The sequence below is a fragment of the Chiloscyllium plagiosum genome, chromosome 2 (assembly GCF_004010195.1).
Source record: "Chiloscyllium plagiosum isolate BGI_BamShark_2017 chromosome 2, ASM401019v2, whole genome shotgun sequence".
NCBI lineage: Eukaryota > Metazoa > Chordata > Chondrichthyes > Orectolobiformes > Hemiscylliidae > Chiloscyllium > Chiloscyllium plagiosum.
In genome coordinates, this window is record NC_057711.1 from 80,197,304 (window position 1) to 80,218,051 (window position 20,748).

The window sequence follows — 20,748 nt, forward strand, 5'->3', positions numbered from 1 at the left end:
GATTTAGCTATTCTGGAACAGCTTGACTAGTGGTAAGTTCTGAAGAACAAGTCTTTAATATAATTGCCAGAAAGTTGTCAGGACCCATAACCTTTGTAGCATCCAGTATCTTTAGCTATTTCTTGACATCATTTTGAGTGGATTGAATTGGCTGAAGACTGGAATCTGAGTTAGTGGGGACCACTGGAGGAAGTTGTGATGGATCATCCAATCATCACTTCTGACTGACAATTGGATGCAAATCTCAGTTAAATCCTGCCTCTTCCACAGACTGATCCCTTTCACTTCACTTTTATTATCATGGCCAATTATCTAATTTTATCCCTCTGCAACCAATTAAAACCAGATCCACAGGCAGTTAAAATATTGGTAATGTGATCTTCATGGGCCTGATTTAGATTCCAATGTTGACATCTGATGATATTATTCAGAGTTGGACCGATTGGCGCCTGCTGTTATCCTTCTCACTAAATCCAGCACCACAAAGCTATGCAAGCCAATAAGAGGTAAGTTCATTCATTTAAAAAGGTTTCATAGGGACAAAAGGAGCAGGAGGGAATGTAATACCCTTGATGAAGTTCACACAGCTGAAGTGCCTCATGTTCTCCTCTGTATTCTGACATTCCATTTATCTTTTTGTCCCTGTGCACTAGCTTTAAGTTACTTATTTGCAACAAAATCACATTTAAGTCATTTTGTTTCTTCATAGCTCCGCATGTTTCTCTTTAAAGAAAATACTACTATTTTTCTTTCTCAGAACCCTATCTTCCCACATAGAACTCAATTTCGCAGAGTTTTATCACAGTCTTCTGCAAGCTTGTAAATATAACTCTATATTCTGTTATATAAGAACATACAAACATACAAATAAGGAACAAGAGGAGGCCACACAGCCCCTGCTCTGCCATTCAATAAGATCATGACTGATCTGATTTGAATCTCAACTCTAAATTCCTGCATATCATTGAAACTTTTCATTTCCTTGTTAATTAGGAATCTGACTAACTCTAGCTTAAACAAAATTTGAATATTATAGAATCCCTACAGTATGGAAGCAGGCCATTCAGTCCATTGAATCTGCAATGACCTGCTGAGGAGAATCCCACCCAAGCCCATGTAACACTGCATTTCCCATGACTGATCCACATAAACACTATGGGCAATTTAGCAGGGCCAATCCACCTAACCCGCACATCTTTGAACTGTGGGAGGAAACCCATACAGATAAGGGGAGAACATGCAAACTCCACACAGATAGTCACCCAAGGCTGGAATCAAACCAGGGCTTGGTGCTGTGAGGCAGCTATGCTAACCACTGAGCCACCATGCCATTCTGCAACCTGAATACCTTTTGAGGAATGGTATTCCAAAGACTCATAACTCTTTAAGAGAAAATAATGTTTGCTCATTTGTGTTTTAAATGCTCACACACTTATTTTTAAACAATGGCTCCTGGTTCTAAATTCACCAACATGGGGTAGCATGCTTTCAATATCCACACGTTCAAGTTCCCTTGGGATCCTATATGTTTCAATTAAGTCATCCTAACTCTTCTAAACTTCAAAGGATACAAACCTAGCCTGTCTAGCATTTCCTCATAAGGCTATCTGTGCATTCCAGATATTAGTCCAGTAAACTTTCTCTGAACTGTTTCTAAAAAATTAACATCCTGCCATAAGTATGGTGACCGGTTCTGTACACAGTTACTCCAGATGTGGTCTTACAAATGCCCTACATAACTGAAGCATGCCTTCCTACTCTCGCATTGAATTCCCCTTGGAGTAGAATAAAACATTCTATTAGCTTTCCTGATTACCTGCATACTTGTCTTTTGCAATGCATGCAGTAGAACACCCAGATTTCTCCACATCTTCGAGCTCTGCAAACTGATTCATCAATCTGAATAATGTAGACATAGCCCTCCTCACCATTCCAGTGATCACTATTTAAAAAATGTTGAAGACAGCATTATTTAGGCATTTATGAAACTCCTTCAAAACTTCAAACTTAGCCCATATTCCTCCAGACATTTCTTATTCGCGTACTTATCCAAATGTCTTTTAAACACTGCAACTGTACCACATCCACCACTTCATCTGAAAGTTGATTCCACACATGAACCACTCTCCATATAAAACAAATTGCCCCCATGTCTTTTTAAAATCTTTCTCCTCTCACCTTAAAATTATGCCCCCTGGTCTTGAAATCCCCATCCCTAGGGAAACGGGACCTGCCATTCACCTTATCTATACCCCTCATGATTCTATAAGCCTCTATAAAATGACTCCTCGACTTTCTACATTTCAGTGAAAATGTCCCAACCTATCCAGCCTCTTCTTATAATCCATATCTTTCATTCCCAGTAACATCCAGATAAATGTCTTCTGAACCCTCTCCAGCTTAATAATATACTCCCTGTAACATGGTGACCAGAACTAAACAGAGTACATCAGAAGAAGACTCACTAATGTCCTGCACAACCTCAACACAATGTCTCAACTCCTATACTCAAGGATCTGATCAATGAAGACAAACATGATGAATGCCTTCTTAGCCACCCTGTCTATATGTGCTGCAACCTTCCAAGAATTATGCATCTGATCTCTTATGTCTCTCTGTCCTAAAACCCAAGGCCATGCTTTTGATTGTACAAGACCTGCCTTTGTTTGTTTTACCAAAATTCAATACCTCGCATGTATGCAAATTAACTCCATCTGCCATTCTTTGGCCCATTGACCCAATTGATCAAGATCATTCTGTAATCTTACATAACCTTCTTCACTGTCAACAATACTACCAATTTTGCCATCGTCTGCAAAATTACTAACCATGCATCTTAAGGTCTCATCCAAATTGTTTATATAAATGACACAAAAAAGTGGCCCTAGAACCGAACTCTGTGGAATTCTGGTGGTCACTGGCTTCCATTCTAAAAATAGAACCCTCCACCACCAGCCTCTGTCTCTTACCGTCAAGCCAATTTTACACCCAAATGGCAAGCTCTCCTTTAGATTAGATTAGATTACAGTGTGGAAACAGGCCCTTCGGCCCAACAAGTCCACACCGACCCGCCGAAGCGAAACCCACCCCTACCCCTACATTTACCCCTTACCTAACACTACAGGCAATTTTTTAGTATGGCCAATTCACCTGACCCTGCACATCTTTGGATGGTGGGAGGAAACCGGAGCACCCGGAGGAAACCCACGCAGACACGGGGAGAACAATGTCATCTAACTTTACTAAGTAGTTTACCATGTGGAACCTTGTCAATGGTTTTAATAGGCAATGTCTACTGCTTTGCCCTCATCAGACTTTTGGTTAATGAAGTAACTCCACAAAGGCTGGTATCCTGTCACCAAGTCACTCTTTATTTAGATGTGCATAATAAATTACACTGACCTCACTAGCTCAGTTTATTCCTGTTACCCAGGGCTCCCTGATTGGCCCAGGTCAACCCCAATCAGGGATCTCATACTCAATGAGATTCACCTGGCCAACTTCATTCCAATCACGATGGTTATGTCATCAAAAAACGCAATCAAGTTTGTGAGACATAATTTCTTTTCGACAAAGCCATGCTGTCATCCCTAATCAGTCCTTACTTCTCCAAATGCTTGTAAATCTTATCTCTCAGTATTTCCTCTAACAATTAACCACCACTGATGTCAGACTGACTGGTTTATAGTTCTCAGGCTTCCCCTTTTTTAAGTAAAAGTCCAATATTAGGGCGGCATTGTGGCTCAGTGGTTAGCACTACAGCCTCACAGTGCCAGGGACCCGGGTTCAATTCCCGCCTCAGGCAACTGTATGTGTGGAGTTTGCACATTCTCCCCGTGTCTGCATGGGTTTGCTCCGGTTTCCTCCCACAGTCCAAAGATGTGCAGGTTAGGTGAATTGGCCGTGCTAAATTGCCCGTAGTGTTAGGTGAAGGGGTAAATGTAGGGGAATGGGTCTGGGTGGGTTGCTCTTTGGAGGTGTCGGTGTAGACTGGTTGGGCCGAAAGGCCTGTTTCTACACTGTAGGGAACCTAATCTAAATCTAAAAATGTTCATTTAGCATCTCCCCTCAATTTAACCCCTGAAGTCCAGGTATCATTTGTGTAAACCGATGATGTTACTCTCTCCAAAGCTAATATCTCCTTCCCAAGGTGGGACACTCAGATATGCTCACAGTAGTCTTGGTGAGAAGATTTAATTTTCTTATCATCCCAGAAAATATCCTTAGAACCAGAAACAGAGATTGCGCCAAGCATGGAATAACCCTCAAAGATTATGACTGAGGAAACAATCATTTTGATTTCAGTCATACTATAATCATAAGAGTGAATGGAAGTATTAATGTTTGAATACAAGTTTGAAGAAGAGTCTCCACACTTCAGTCCAGCTTTACCTGCAGAATGCGAATACAAATTTGCTCACACAGAATGAGGATTGGTACGTACAACCCCATGGGAACGTCCACTGAGTCAGCACAACCAATATCTACAGATTCAGGACATGGTCAAGAAAAAAGAATGTTTGGTTCAGGGATTCAAGATTGTTACACAAAGTGAAAACTGCCTGGTCCAGAGGTCCGTGATATTATGAGAAAGCAACAGTCTTCCATAAAGGATGCTCTTGAGCTGAAATATCTTCCAGATTAAAAAGATTTTCTGACTTCACAATCTCAGGAAAGGAATTAAAGTCATCAGTCTTTAAACAAGACAGTAATCAGTCTTTTAAATCTGAAAAGAATGTGTTTGTGAGAATTGCAAAGTTAACAGGAATATGACCCCTTGTTCTGGATTCTCCAACAAAAAGGACTTCAAATGGTGAGGTTTCTGATTTACAAAATTAAAGGATCTCCATTTGGCTGTCAAGCCATCCTTCATTGGAGAGTGAGCATGTCCTCTGGTCATGAATTGGGCTGACACGGCCAAGTCAGATCAGAGGACTATTTCTGGCAGGATGTGGTTTGAATAGCATAAAACTTTATCCTGACCACAGGAAGAAATTTCAACCCAATTATGCAAACAATTAATTACTTCATTAAATCATGCATCAGCAACTTACTTACTGTGTTTTATTGTTTCTGGATTTTAAAGCTGTGAATTCAGTCAACTCTTCCAGCCAGAAGGCTGTGCTGATGCAGTTGTTGGCGTATTCCTGGCAATTCCAGTTAATGTAGGATTCTGTGGCCTCCTTGTATACACAGTCCATAGTCTGCTGCCAGGTTTCTACAAATTGACATAAAGTTTTGTGGCAAATCTTGCACTTGTAGATTTTAACAGTTAATGAAGCGTGAGTTATAGGAAATTAAATTCATACTTGAAACAGTTGTGGTTACCTATGCAAGATCTGTAATTTGTCACACGCATGATGTATTTCACATGCAAAAAGATGATGAAGAAAAATGATTTTGCAACCAGAATTTTCTGATGTCATTAAACTGTCAGTTCACTTGTAAGGCAAATCTGTCGAAATCTCTAAACAAGTTTTTGAGTCCAGTCAATTTATTCACATACCAAGACACCTCTAGACAGTGTGTATCACTCAAAACTACTGAAAAAAGATCTGCACCTGATATAATGACTTAACAAAGTCCCTAGGGCCTGATAGGCCTCATGTAAATGCTGTCAAGGAAATGTAATGAACTGTTCAATGTTTCTATCTCGAAAGTTTCCATGACTATTCATCAAAGTGCATCAAACAAGCAGCAGAAAAGCCCAATCAGAAATTAAGGTTTTATACAAGACACATCTTGTCATGCACACGTACTCACTTAAGAGGGTGTATAAACCTAGACTTATGACATCAGTGCCCCAAATGGCTGTATGCCTCTGTGGAGGCATTGGGAAGAAAAGTCAATGACTAGGTGAAGACCTGCAACACCCTTAAACTAAGAAAATAGGTTTGATTTAATACTCCAGTCGGAAGAAAGTGCTTTTCCCCACATTAGCGGGATGGATTAACACTACTACAGTTGCTTCATGGAGGAGAGTAGTACAATTTCTATCCTTATCAATGGAAGCAAACAGAAACTAAAGCCATCTAGTTTAATCACTTTACCGAAGTAAAGTGCTGTGAATGCTGGGAAACTAACATAAAACAATAAATGCTGTAAATGCTTTAGCCAGTGAGGCAACATCTATGGAGAGAAATAGAGTCATCATTACACATCAATGATCTTTCATCAGAACTTCTCTGATGAATGATCATTGACTTGAAACATTAACTTATTCTCTCCACAGGTTCTGCCTGACCGACAGATTTTACAGTTTCCCACAAATGACGGGAGAGACAAATAAGCAAATGGATTTTAACATATTCTGGCCCCGACCACCATTTTACAAAGAGAAAATATTTTAATTTTATTACTGTTCAATTTGTAAGATGTGTCTTCCCGTACTCTAGACATTAGTGCCAGACAGTCAGAAAGCTACCATGAGGTTTTCATTCGAGAAGACTCCTGCCAAGTTTCGTCATGACAAACATCTACATTTTCATTGTCCAAACTCCAAATGCTGAAAGCAGGCAAATAAATAAACTCAGAAACCTATGTATACAAACAGTGTTTATTAGTTAACTGATGATAAAAATCCAATTATCCTTGTCTCCAGCTACCTTTTAACGCTGTGTCTACACTTAGTGTCTGCCAATATATTTAGTCATGCTCCTAACCGACAATTCCTGTCAGAATGCTTATTTGATGAGATAAGGTAATCTGTATAGGGGTTGGTTAGTCTTTCTGGACACTTAAGAGGCCTGGATTCACCACTTTGTCAGGGAACTAACATTGCAAAGGTTGCGTTTCTGTAATCTTTTCCTTGCAATTGAAGGCACGCATGGTACATATCTGCAGCTCCTTTATGTTGTTATGAAGGTGCTTCCACTATTAATATTTTTTTGAGGGCTTGTGTTTAAAAAGTTGTGAAAATTCGTCAGTTTGAAAGACAGGGAGATGCCAAACCACTAATGAAACAACATTTTGGACCTTCCATTTGCTGGAAGAGAATATTAAGCCAAGTATATAGCCAGAGCCCTCTGGACCATGGAACTGCTTGGAATTGTTTACACATATCTGCATTTATGGCTCATGCAAGCTTTCTTTTAAATATTGTTTGGAAAGAGTAGCTAATGTACAGCCTGCTAAGAGCAAAACTCACTCATCTCATCCTGAAAAACTTTGAGCGTCCTGGAAGACATTTTCTTCACTTCTCCTGAATGGACTGCTTCTGAAACAATGCTGCCACAACCACATATGCCCAGTGACACCTATCTAAGTATAGTGGGGTACCAAACTGAAAGCCATTTGGAAGTTTTTGATTCCTCATCCATTATTCTTCAAGAATTAATAATTACATGGCCAAAGGTTTTGAAACTTGATCTCTGCAAAGAAAGTCCTTTTTTTCTCTTTAGCCAGTGTGTGTGTGTGCATGTGTGTATTGTTATTGAGAAAGGTTAATATTTTCACTTCTATATTTCAAAATACATGTCAATCAGCTTGGCATATTTTAATTTCTGAATCCATCCAGATGTATGAAAACTGTTTCCACTATTGGCATCTGATGTTGCCCCAGTCATAACCTTTAATACCTGGGGAAATTATATAAGCATTCCTAATTTTCTTTTACCAGTAAGTTACATTAAAATTCAAGAAAAGTAATTGCAGATTCCAATCTTCCAGCTTGAATAACAAACTGAGAACTAAAATACTAAAAACTGTTCTCTCCATGGCTCTAGTGTAATAATTCTAGATTACATTGGTTTTTCAGTCATCTAATGTAAATAATGGGTAATTTATCCAATTATTCCACATAATTCAATCTTCACAGTTCCTCACTATGAGTTTGAAGTATTCTTGAAGTTAAATATGTTGATTAAATTTGCTTCACCATTCTGCAAGACTCTTGGCTGGAGGCCAGTGAAACAGTTGGGAGCTCCACTAGGACTTGAGTAGACCATGAGACCATGCTACCTTGCTTCAAGGAAGATCTGCCTACTTCATGCAAGGAAGAGACAGGGCCAACAACATGGATGCCCTGCAGAGAGGAAGTGGGAAAGAAACACAGTGTATTTTAGGGAAGGAATTTCAGAATGTATGGCCTACCCACAAGGCATACGCATAATGATGCAGTGATTGGAATGTAAAAGAGATCAGAATTGAATGTTTTAGAGGACTAAAGGCCTGGTAAAGATTACAGAGCAAATGAAGAACAAGACCTTGGAGATATTCAAAACAAGGATAAAAATATTTCTAACAAACTACTGCAGGACATAAGAACACAAGCAGAAGAGTCTTTGAGGAACTTTAGCTTATGGAGTGTGCAAGGCAGGAAACTGGTCAAGAGAGCCATGACTTGTTTAACAAACATATAGCCATGACTTGTTTGAAGGGGGATGTCATTGAAAGCTATAGAATTCTAACAGGACTGTAAACAAGGAAGGATATTCCCGATGACTAGGGAGTCCCAAACCAGGAGTCACAATTTAAAGATTTGTGGTAGGCCACTTCAGACTGAAATGAGGAGAAATGTGTCCACCTAGGGAGTGGAGAGCCTGAGGAATTCTTTGTCATAAAAAGTTGAGGCAAAACACTGATTGATTCAAGAAGCAGATAAATGTAGTTTTAAGAGCTAAATGAATCAAGAAGTATGGGTGGAAGCTGGAACAGGATCATATTGAATGATACAGCAGACTCAAAGGGCAAAATGCCCTGCTTCTGAGCCAATTGTCAATGTTTCTATAAAGCATCCTTTCCACATCTAGACCACTTAGGATTTTATCTAGACCACTTAGGATTGTATACACTTAATTAAGTTCCCCTCACTCTTCAGTAGAAAACTGAGTCTGTTCAGTCTCCCTTCATAAGACAACTTGCTCATTCCTCTGTGGTCAGGTGTCCCATGACCACCAGGATTATTACAGCGATGTTGACATTTTCTAATGAGCATGGATAAGATCTCGAAGTGTGAAAGCCAAGTTTAAACCTAGTCACAAAATATAAACTGTAGCACTGGAACAGACAATATTCATGCAGCCAGGCCTTGTGCTATCAACTTCCCATCAAAACCAGAGAGGCCTGAAACTGCTAAGATAGCATGCATACAAATCCTGTAGATCTGAAACATCAGCCAAACCTCAATGATAGAAGAACATCCTATCCCAGCCTTCTTGAACAGCTATTACCAATCCTTTCAGACAAACAGTTCAAATACAGTGGTAGAGGCCTGTGAATAGGGTATAGAGACTCCTTGGTAGCATGTGTCAGACATAGATAACCAGAGTAGATTTGAGACTGTTTACTGAAGAACCCTGTGAAGAGATTGGTAGAGTTTAATTAAAGTGCAATATTATAATCTCATAAATATTGCTTTCCCTTGATAAACTGTTCAATGACGTTCTGTTGGACCTTCCCCAGACTCTTGTCCCTTTGGCTATCTTATCGCGCAATGCGCCTGAGTTTAAAAGGGTTACTACAAACTGGTCAAGATTAGTCAGGTACATTTATCCATCTTTCACTTTACAACAGCATCTGAACAATGTCCATCGGACATGTATCCTTCTTTCAATAGGAGGCCAAATGTATACACAGAATGGAGTAAGGTAGTTGAAGTTCAGAGTCTGTAATGAGTATCAAAAGTAATAACTTCAGTTTTCTCAATATCATTTAGTACTAGTTTCTGCTTTTCCAATGATGGACTTTGGACAAGCAACGTGACAAATCAAAGATGGTGAAGGGGTCACGAGAGGTGGTGATGAAGTACAATTGGATGTCGTCAGCACAAATAGGGAAAACATTGGGTTTTCGGGGGAAAGGACAAGGTATGCTCCTGTGATGCTCCAGAGGTAATGATGTGGGATAGTTTGATTGCTTAAAAGATTTGATTTCTTTCAAGTAACTACTTTCTTACAGCATTTTTCAAATGTTTTTGTGAGTGTTCCTTTGCAATTATTAACAGTCTCGCTGCCCAATCCTAATGTCTGAAAAATCCCACTCACTTGAAAGAAAATAACAAAAGTATGTTGAAGAAAATATGTTTTGTGGACATAATTTACTAGGAACAATAAGCTATTAGGTCATCAAGCATTGTGAACAAATGTAATATACATAATGCTGAGCTAACAGCTTTTGGTATCTCTGATCTGATGCTGGCTGAATCTTGACTAATTTGCAGAAATCATGAATTCCTAAGTGCCCGCAAATCTTATGTTTGAAAATCTAGGGAGAGAGTAAGGTAAAATGAATCCAGGGAACTTAACTTCACATTTGGGACATATATGTGAAACTTTGTAGGAAATACTTAATTGAATTGTGTGGTAAACTATTTATCCATAATCATGGATGTTTTTCAATCATTATTGATATTTTCAAGAATGGAACATTAGAATCTGAGATTGCAACTCTCTTGATAGATTTATCTAACCACTAACTATTCTAATATTACGGAAAAAAGAATGTTGTGATGTCAATAGTACCACAAAAATTGCTTATTGTGGCCCAACATTTTGTTTGTCTGATGTTGTGAGGAATAGTAGATACATTAGGCAAAGAAACAAAAAGGAATTCCTATACATTATATTGTATGCATAACTGTACAATCAGAACACTGCCTGTGTTGAGATCATCAGTATGTTTCTTTTATTTTTCTCATTTTTGATTTTGAATTATGAGTTGTGGCTGAAAATCGAACTTTGAATTTTGAGCAGTAGTTTGTTTCAAAACAAAAAAAGATAATAAAAGACTGATGTTTGTAATGGAAAGAAAATGCAGACTGATGTGTAATGCTCAGAGATTGGCAGTTGATTGAATGTTGAATTGGTCAATCAAGGGAGGCCTGGGACTGACCAGCCAATCACAGAGAACACTGAAGAAGAAAGAGATAACAGAGTGAGTTTCTGGGCAAGAAACAGTTTTATTTTAGAAGCTGGTGGATTGGTTTTGGTTTTGGTGCTGTTGTCTCTAGTTATTCTCTAGTTGTTGATTTGTTGAAAGTTTTGAGAAAAAGGACCCCAGTTTCCAAGAAGTAAGTAAATGTCACCAAAAGTCTGTGGAATTTGCTTGCATTGATCAGACATTTTGGAAAATATTTGTCCTACGTGCCTGTAATACAAACTGATTTTAAAGGATTTTGTGAAATAGTTATCAAACACACAAATAATGATTCTTGTCTTTAATTTATCCCTTAATTCAATCTGTTGATGTGTGAATGGGAGTGTATATTAGAAGAAGATTAGGCTCCGATTGTAGCCATTAATTAGTTTGCCTTTTATTTTATGTTTGTTCTCCTAAAGTCACATTCTTAATAATAAATTGTACATTTTTTTGTTTAAGTTATAAACTTGGTGTCCAACATCTGTTATTTGTCAAATTGTGTAGGCAGCAATTGAACAATTTTCAAAGTCATTCAATGTTTGAAGATGACAGGGCTGCAAATTGACTGATAGTGGCTGACTTGGTTTAACTTACTATCCCTGGGTCATAATGCCTGTTCAGATTACTTTGAGTTGAAATGAGTGGGTAATGTTGGAGCCAAAACGTTGTGTCAGCCTATCCTGTAATATATCATCTTCCTGATTTTGATATCAGATTTGGGAAGACGTAATGTCCATAAAAAGTACTGGGTAGAATAACATGGAGGATAAGTAACCTTTCAGGTGGGAAGAAGGCAGATTAGCTTTCGTAGAGTCATAGAGATGTACAGCACAGAAGCAGACTCTTCGGTCCAACTTGTCCATGCCGACCAGATATCCCAACTTAATCTAGTCCCTTTTGCCAGCACCCGGCCCATATCCCTCTCATCACTTCTTATTCATATACCCATCCAGACACCTTTTAAATGTTGCAATTGTACCAGCTTCCACCATTTCCTCTGGCAGCTCATTCCATACATATACCATCCTCTGTGTGAACAAGTTGCCCCTTAGATCTCTTTTATATCTTTCCCTTCTCAATCTAAACCTATGTCCTCTAGTTCTGGACTCCCCTACTCCAGGGAAAATACTTTGTCTATTTACCCTATCCATGCCCTCATGATTTTTAAGCCTCCAAAAGGTCATCCCTCAGCCTCTGAAGTTCCAGGGAAAACAGCCCCAGCTTATTCAGCCACTCCCTATAGCTCAAATCCTCCAACTCTGGCAACATCCTTGTAAATCTTTTCTGAATCCTTTCAAATTTCACATCATCTTTCCGATAGGAAGGAGACCAGAATTGCATGTAAGATTTCAAAAGTGGCCTAACCAACATCCTGTACAGTCCCAACATGACCTCCTAACAGTGTTGAGGTAATGGTAATGAATACCATTAAAGTCATGCATGTAGACATAGCAATGAAGCGGAACGTAAGCAAAGCTTGGTGTGGAAGCTGACCTTGTCTAATGATGCAGCAGATGCTGCCTAGTTTGCCTAGTTTGTACATTTGATAATATCAAACAAGCCAAGTTATTAGATTCTGCTCCATTAACACTATTATTAGTAATTGAATTATTGACATTGATTTAAATTAAATAAATGGTTCTTAAAGTGAACATTTCAGCTTAACTAGAAACTATACTCCAAAATACAGTCACAGGTAAAAGCTAAGATTTCTAGAGTTATATTTACATTCACTAATATAGAAACAAGCATTTCGTATGATCATATAGCTGTCAAGGTTTAGATAACCTTAATTGCCAATCCTCTTAATGTGAGCAACAAACACTTTTTCTATTGTCTAGACTACAACAATCAATGGTGGCTCATGAATGTTCATGAATTGTTAAAGTTGAATGTGAATTGGCGTTGTTTATTATTTCCTTTATAATGCCAACAATTAGAAACAGATTCAAACCTCACCAATTACACAAGAGCAACATTAACTGGAATAAGTGATAGCAATAATATGCTTGTTATTTAATAAAATAAACTCTCTAAAATTCTGATGGCTGGCAACTCTCACTCGGCTGGATTTCCACCCTCAATATCTGGTTTCAGGTGAAGATCCACTCGCAGCCTCATTATTATCTGATTGATGCGTGCTTTGGCGAGTCTTCTTGAAAAATGGCAATTGGCCTCTTGCTAGCTCTCAGCTGATGGGAAAGACACACAACATCTCAACAAGATTTCACTCAGTGTTTCATGTCACTGTCTTTTCATCAGAACAGTAGAACAGCCACTACTCTGATGTAATATCATCAACCTGAACTTAACTCTGAGTGGCATTTTCCACTGTCTTGAGTGGCAAGACAGTAATGAGAAAACTTGGAAAGGACAGTAAGGATGGAAAAATCAGATTCCAAGTTTCAAGAGAAACAATTCAAGTTTTCCCCTTAGGGCTTCAATGGTGAATTCTGAATGTTGCTAATGTACAGCAGCTATCTCATTTGCATCTTATTATGAGCTAATTCTGCCTCATTTCTATGCAGCTCCCAATTCCCCTCCTTCCACAAGAAACTAAGTGGCTCCTAATTCCTGACATGAATGTCAAAGCGGTTACCATTTGCTTCTCTGGGCCTTTATCCAACTCTTCTTTCACCACCATTTCCCTGCTATACGGATACCTACCTCTTTCACCAGTTTCACCACATGCTAATGACTGCTTACAGACCAACTCACACACCACTTGTGCCATCACTTTGGAACACAGGGACACTTATGCCTTGCAGGTACTTTGGCCGCAAGGACACAGGTGCATCTCATGCATGTAGGCAGGATGTAGCTTATGATTCTCAGCTTCATTTTTTAGCACTCACTGTCTTTGCAATTATTTAAAGGTTGCCAGGCACACTGGCTTTGCTTCCCATTTAGTGTGGAGTGGGGGTGTGGGAGTGTGGTGGGGTGGGGGGAGAGGCAGCTTATCATGTTTCAGGGCATTGAATGATCAAGGGATGGATATGTTGTTGTAGGCACTGTGCTACATCAATGTCACACCTACAGGATGTACCAGTGGCATATACAACAAAAACATTCCATTCACATCAAGCAACCAACCACACAGGAAAGTCAGAAAGTACCAGTGGAGTAAAGGGGGAGTGTGATTCACACTCAGTGAAGAGGCTCACCCGATTCCTGTTGGAGGGAGTTGGCTGTGATTAATCAGATGCTTGCTCTACTGGAGTCAGATATCAGCATCATTGCAGTCGAGAGATTGGACCATGGATAGTCCTGCAGGTAGTTGCAGTCAATCCAGAGATTACAGGGACATTTAGCAGGGCTATGCTCAATAAGGGCTGTCCTGAAAAGTTAGTAGAGTTGTGGACTGGTGGGGTGTGCAGGAGTGATGACAGTTGGCAAGGCCTTAATTACTTCTGGGGGTTTCAGGTATTAATGATCAGGGCTTATTTGGGGCAGTTTGTGGAGTCTTGAGGAAAGTGGAAAGCTCATATCAAGGGTTCCATTGGACTGGGTTACTGAGGCAATGATGATAATGAGATTGCATAATTCAATATAGAAGAGTGGGATTTTGTACAGCATGGCGGGAGGGTCGGATGGGGGGAGGGGGTGTGCACGTGGGCTGAGATGTTGGTTTCCACTAGTTTTGGATTCAGCATGAGGAGAATGCTTGGCTAACAATGATTTGGCACTTTGTAAAGTCACAACTCAAGTTGAACAGTGAATATCAACAGAAATATAAAAGGATTGAATGGAAGTGTGGGAAGCTTGACAGATCTCTTCGGGGCAGAGCATATAATTCTTCACATATGTGGCCTTGGTGGAGCCATGCATTATGCATCCTTTGATTGGTTAATGCCACCCATTTGCCATCAAATTGGATTTAAATGAAAAGTATTTCATTTGGCAATAGTTAACAATAAAATTATGGATTCGAGTAATCTTGACAATTACTTGTCATATCAGAGAAGCAAAGCTATGCAGATGCAATTTTCAAAAAAAGCTTCATCTGGATTTGCTATTTCTGCATTATTTTTCATACCTTACACTAGAAAGCAATGCTTTGGAACTGTCATATTCTCGCACCAAACTGTAAGTGTGCAAGTCAGTGATGGTCTGTGGTGTCCAAGGGTGGCTTTGTTTGGGAAGGTGCGCTGTTACAATGGATATTTCCTCAATGCAGCATATGTCAGGGTAAGGCTCTATAGCTTGGAGATCCATGTCAAGACATGACATTGCCTTTCTGACAAAGCCTTCATGCCATGCTGTACCAAGCATAATGTCACTTCCTGGTGATTGATGCGAGGGATCAGGAGTATCATTATTGATACATTGTTCTATTGCCATCATTCCCACAACTGAAGGATTCCTTCGTAGCTTTGTTGAACAGGTGTTGACAGTGTCAATGAAGGCATCAATCTTAATATTGTCAGCAAGCCCAGGCAAAACAGCAACCTCCACAGCTCCCACACAGTCTCCAGAGGGAGAAGAAGGTGAAGATCTCTCAAGGAGACAGAGGACAATGACCAGACCCCGATTCTGCTGGTACAGCTTTCATTATCTGCAGCTCTCAGAAACCAGAGGCAGACACAGATTAAGGATATCTCAGGTCATCATCACTGAAATGTAAAATCTACTGGAGCAGGACTTGCGTTTGCAAGGAATGAGTATCCATCCCATCCTGATTCCCTGAATTTTAAATGTTGACAGCTCAATCTAAGCAGCAAACATCAGCTCCCAATCTTTGGCCCACAAATGTATCTGGAATGTCACTGAGGCATCTTCTCCAGTGACATTGACATTCTTTTACAGTGACAAATAAAGTCAGTAGATCAGGCAGTGAGAATGTCCAGCATCACTGGCATCTCCCTCGGTGGGGAGTACTATGGACTTTGCTTTGAGAGTAACCGATCATCAGAATTTATCTCCTTCCACTCCATCAATGTTCAGTTCATCTGTAACCAGCAATGCCAGATTTCAAATGTGACCACCAGAGGTCATAACAGTTGCCAAGATGCAATAGGCTACATCGTTGTGGCAGTCTGTGTCCTTCACAACTGCAGCATGCAAAGGAGATGTCCTAGACACAGACAAAATAAGACATTGAGACATCCTCTGTGGCCGATAATGAGGATTGGGAAATTAACTGTGAGAGACATCCAAGAGACCATAATAGAATGATGCATTGTCAAATATTCATTGAAACCTGCTCCTGAATGAATGACTCAGGTTATACATCCTCCTCACTGTTCTGGAAATAGTAAGAGTAACTGAGACATAGCAGCAACATGGCCTGGTATTCAGGTTATGTAGCTTTTCAGGTTTTAAGTCTACATGGGTCTAAGGGTTATGCAGTGAAGTTCATCATGATAGACAGCAAGCTGAAGCTCTCCTTTTCTCCTTTCCTTCATTGGTTAGTCTTCAATGTTTTAGAGTTTGTGCAGATTACTAAATTACCATAAAATGTTTCAGCATACTGGAGGATAGCAGTTAACCTAAAAAAGATTAAACTCACCTTGTCATCAATACTCAACGCAGCAATGGACTGCAGGTTCATGCTCATGTCTGCCAACAGCCAAACTGTCCATGGAGACAGCTGTGTGCAACTTCTCTCAGCAGGCCAATGTGCTATGAGGAAGAGGGGAGATGTATACCTCCCAGCATTGAACGTCAATGCATTCCCTTTAAGAAAACTGGAAGATAGAATTCAACCTTGCCTGCAGAGATGCATGGAGTCATCGCTGATTCCCTGTTTGCTTTAAACCTCACTGAAGTAAACACTTTTTCTACAGAGAAAAAAAACAAAAGAACAGTGGATGCTGGAAATCAGAACCAAAAACAGAAGTTGCTAGAAAAGCTCAGGAGATTTGGCAGCATCCATGGAAAGAAATCAAATTTCGGTTCCAGTGACCTTCCCTCAGAACTGATGGTGGCTAGGAAAATGTCAGTTTATATGCAGAAGGTAGGGTGGGGAGGAGATTGTGAGAAGTAAATGATAGCTGGGGATAGAGCCCAGAGAGACAGAAGAAGGTTGGATAGACAAAGGATTGGATAACAATCTGGCTAAGAGGGTGAATAGCTATTAATGGGAACTGTTAGTGGCTAACAATGGATTGTGTATAATAGCAGACTACATGATAACAAGGCCTAGTGTGTGGGAGTTGGGGTAAGGATTTTAGAGAGCTAAAGCCCTAAATTTATCAAACTTGATATTGAGTCCACAAGGCTATAGGGTCCCCAAGTGGAAAATGAGGTTAAACTGAGCTTCGCTGGAGTACTGCATCAAGCCTGAGACAGAGATGGTAACAGCAGTGTGTTAAAGTGGCAGGCAACTGGAGTCTTTTTTGCAGGCAGACTGAAAATGTTTTGTGAAGTCACCCAGTCAACTCCATTTTCCCAATGTAGAGGAGAAGGTAGCGAAGGCAGTGGACCAGATGGTGTGAAGCGCAGGTTAAGCACTGCTTCACCTGCAAGGTGTGTTTGGGCCTTTGGATACTGAGGGGTGTGGAAATAAATGGACAAGCATTATATCTTCTGTAGTTGCAGGGGAAGGTGTCAGGAGGCTGTGGGAGGACTGTTGGAAGTGAAGGAAGAACGGACCTGCCTATTCTGGAGGGTATGGTCCCTACGGAAGGCAGGCAATGGAGGGGGTTTGAAATATGTATCTGCTGGTGGCATCTCACTGGAGGTGGCAAAAATGATAGTTATTGATCCTCTGGATGTGGATTCTTGGTGAGGACAGGTGAATCTTGCAGAAGGGAAGAGAGTGGGTGAGGGCAGAAGTACAGGATCTGGGCCAGACCTGGAGGCCTGGCTGAAGGCTGTGGAATCCTCGGGTGATGAAGAAGGTGCACATTTCAGAGGCTCCCTTGTTGAAGCTTTTCTTTTCTTTCAGGCATCAAGGCACACAAGATGCAACAATTTAGAGATACCCATAGCCTTCCGGAACCTTTGTCTACTTCCCTTCCCTCTGACTCCATCCCCTCCCCCAACTCCACCTCCTGACACATATTCACCATCCCACCTAACCTTCCACTCTCCATTCTGTACTCAGCAAAGGTTGCAGTATCCACTCTCCATTCTGTACTCAGCAAAGGTTGCAGTATTATCCCTCTCTGAATGAATTTTGGGCATGACATGACATTGAACTCTCCCTCCATTGCCTTCACCTCCACGGCCATTTCTTTGGACAAGAGACCTCTCCCTGTCCCACAGAGCCCTTCACCCAACTCCAACACTCTCCCTCCACCGACAGCCCTCCCTGTGGCCTTTTCCCAGCACTTGACCTGTTCATTGAGAACTGTCAACGTGACATTGGTCGCCTCAATTTCTCTGCTCCCTTTGCCCTTTCCAACCTACCCTCCCAGGAACTGACTGCACTCCATGCTCTCAGATTCAACTGTGACTTTGTAATTAAACCTGCCGATAAGGGTGGTGCTGTTGTTGTCTGGTGGATTGACCTCTACGTTGCAGAAGCTGAGTGCCAGCTCTCAGATACCTCTTCCTATCTCCCCTGGACCATGACCCCACGATGGAACATCAGGCCATTGTATCAACTAGTTACCAACTTAATTTCATCTGATGATATCCTTCCCACTGCCTCCAAGCTGATAGTCCCCCAACTTGGCACAGGTCACTTCGACCTCCTTCCCAAAATCCACAAACAGGACTGTCCGGACAGACCTATGGTTTCATCCTGCTCCTGCCCCACAGACCTTATCTCCTCTTACCTTGACTCAATCCTTTCTCCCCAGTTCAATCCCTGCCCACTTACATCCACAATTCCTCTGATGTTTTATGCTAGTTTCAGAATTTCCAGTTTGCTGTCTCCAGTCACCTACTCTTTAATATAGGCCTGCAATCCTTTTCCCTGGGGTGGGGGAGTCCAGAACTAGAGGGTGTAGGTTTAGGGTGAGAGGGAAAAAGTTTAAAAGGGACCCAAGGGACAATTCTTTCACATAGAGGCTGGTGCGTGGATGGAACGAACTGCCAGAAGAAGTCATGGAGGCTGATACAATTACAACATTTAAAAATCATCTGGATGGGTATATGAATAGGAAGGATTTGGAGGGATATGGGTCAAGTGCTGGCAAATGGGACTTGATTAGGTTAGGATATTTGGTCGGCATGGACAAGTTCGACTGAAGGGTCTGTTTCCATGTTGTACGTCTCTATGACTATGTTTATCCCCCACCAGGATGGTCTCAGGGCTCTCCACTTCTCCCCGGGACAAAGGCCTGAACCATCCCCACCCACCACCACCCTCCTCTGCTTGGCTGGGCTCGTCCTCACACTGAACAACTTCTCTTTTAACACCTCTCATCTTCTCCAAGTCAGAGGAATGGCCATGGGTACCTGCACAGGTCCCAGTTATGCCTGTCTCTTCTTTAGTAACATGGAACTTTTCTTGTTCCAGTCCTATTCCAGACACCAACCACAACTCTTTCTCTATTATATCGATTTATATCATCAGTACCATCTCTCTCTCTTGTCTGAAACTGGAATAGTTAATCAATTTCACTCCCAATTTCCACACCGCTCTCACCTTCAGCTGGTCCACCTCTGACTTCTCCCTCCCCTTCCTCAACATCTGTTTCCATTTCTGAGATTAGGGTGGCCACCAATACCCAGTTCAAACCCACTGACTCCCACAGTTACTTTGACTATATGTCCTCACACTCTACTTCTTGTAAAATCTTTATTCCATCCTCCCAGTTCCTCCATTTCCATCGCATACATGCCGATGATGCCAACTTCGAAATGTGAGCCTCCAAAATGTCCACCTTCTTCCCCAACCGAGGATTCCCCAGCACTGTTGTTGATGGGGCTCTCAGCTGGGTCCGACCTATCTCCTGCATTTCAGCACTCATCTCCTCTCTCCCCTCCTCCAAAGGCGATAGGGTCCCCCCTTGTGCACAACTACCATCCCAACAACATGCATGTCCAGAGGATCATTAGCCACCATTTCCATCACCTCCAGTGAGATGTCACCACCAGAAACATATTTCTCTCCCTTGTCAGCCTTCCGCAGGACCATTCTCTCCGGAACACCCTAGTTCACCCTTCCTTCACTCCCAACGTTCTCTACAGCCTCACAGCAACTTCCCCTGCAACCACTGAAGGTGTAATACTTGTTCGTTTACTCCTTCCCTCCTTAGTATCTAAGGGCCCAAACATACCTTCTAGGTGAAGTAGCGTTTTACCTCCCCTGTACGCAATCTAGTCTACTGCATTCGTTGCTCACAATATGATCTCCTCTACATTGGGGAAATGAACCATAGACTGCTTCGCAGAACACCTATGTTCTATCTGTAAAAAAGACCTTGACCTTCCATTTGCTTGCCACTTCAACAAACCACCCTGTTCCCTTGCCAACATCTTTGTCTCAGGCTTGCAGCAGTGCTCCAGCTAAGCTCAGTACCCCATTGTCCATTTGGGCAATGCAGTCTTCTGCACACAATATTGAGTTCAATAACTTTAAAGCCATAGCTCTCCCATGTCCTTTTCCCAAACTCCATACAGAAAGCCTTGCTATCACAGTCTGCTATTACACACAACCCATTGTTAGCCACTAACAGTCCCTATTAATAGGTAGTCACCCGCCTAGCCAGATCACTATCCACTCCTTTGTCTGTCCAACTGTCCTTCTCTCTTTGGGCTCTATCCCCACCTATTGTTTACTCCTTACCCCCTCCCCCCAGCCAATCTTCTGCATACAAACTGCTATTTTTCTAGCTACCATCAGGAAGGGTTCCTTGACCCAAAATGTTAACTTTGTTTTCTCTCCACAGATGCTTCCAGATCTGCTGAACTTTTTCAGCAGTTTCTGTTTTTGTTATCTCCTGCATTTTCTTGATTTCAATTCAGATTCCCAGCATATGTAGCCCTCGCTATTGT

General features: G+C 41.2%; 1 long non-coding RNA gene across 1 annotated transcript in view; it reads left to right on the plus strand.

Moving 5' to 3' along the window:
- Positions 1-10,923: 10,923 nt before the first annotated feature.
- Positions 10,924-20,748, plus strand: part of LOC122539291 — a 31,537-nt gene continuing 21,712 nt past the window's right edge. The window contains exon 1 of the long non-coding RNA XR_006309023.1: positions 10,924-11,008. This is a non-coding gene — a long non-coding RNA (uncharacterized LOC122539291). The remainder of the gene's footprint in view (positions 11,009-20,748) is intronic.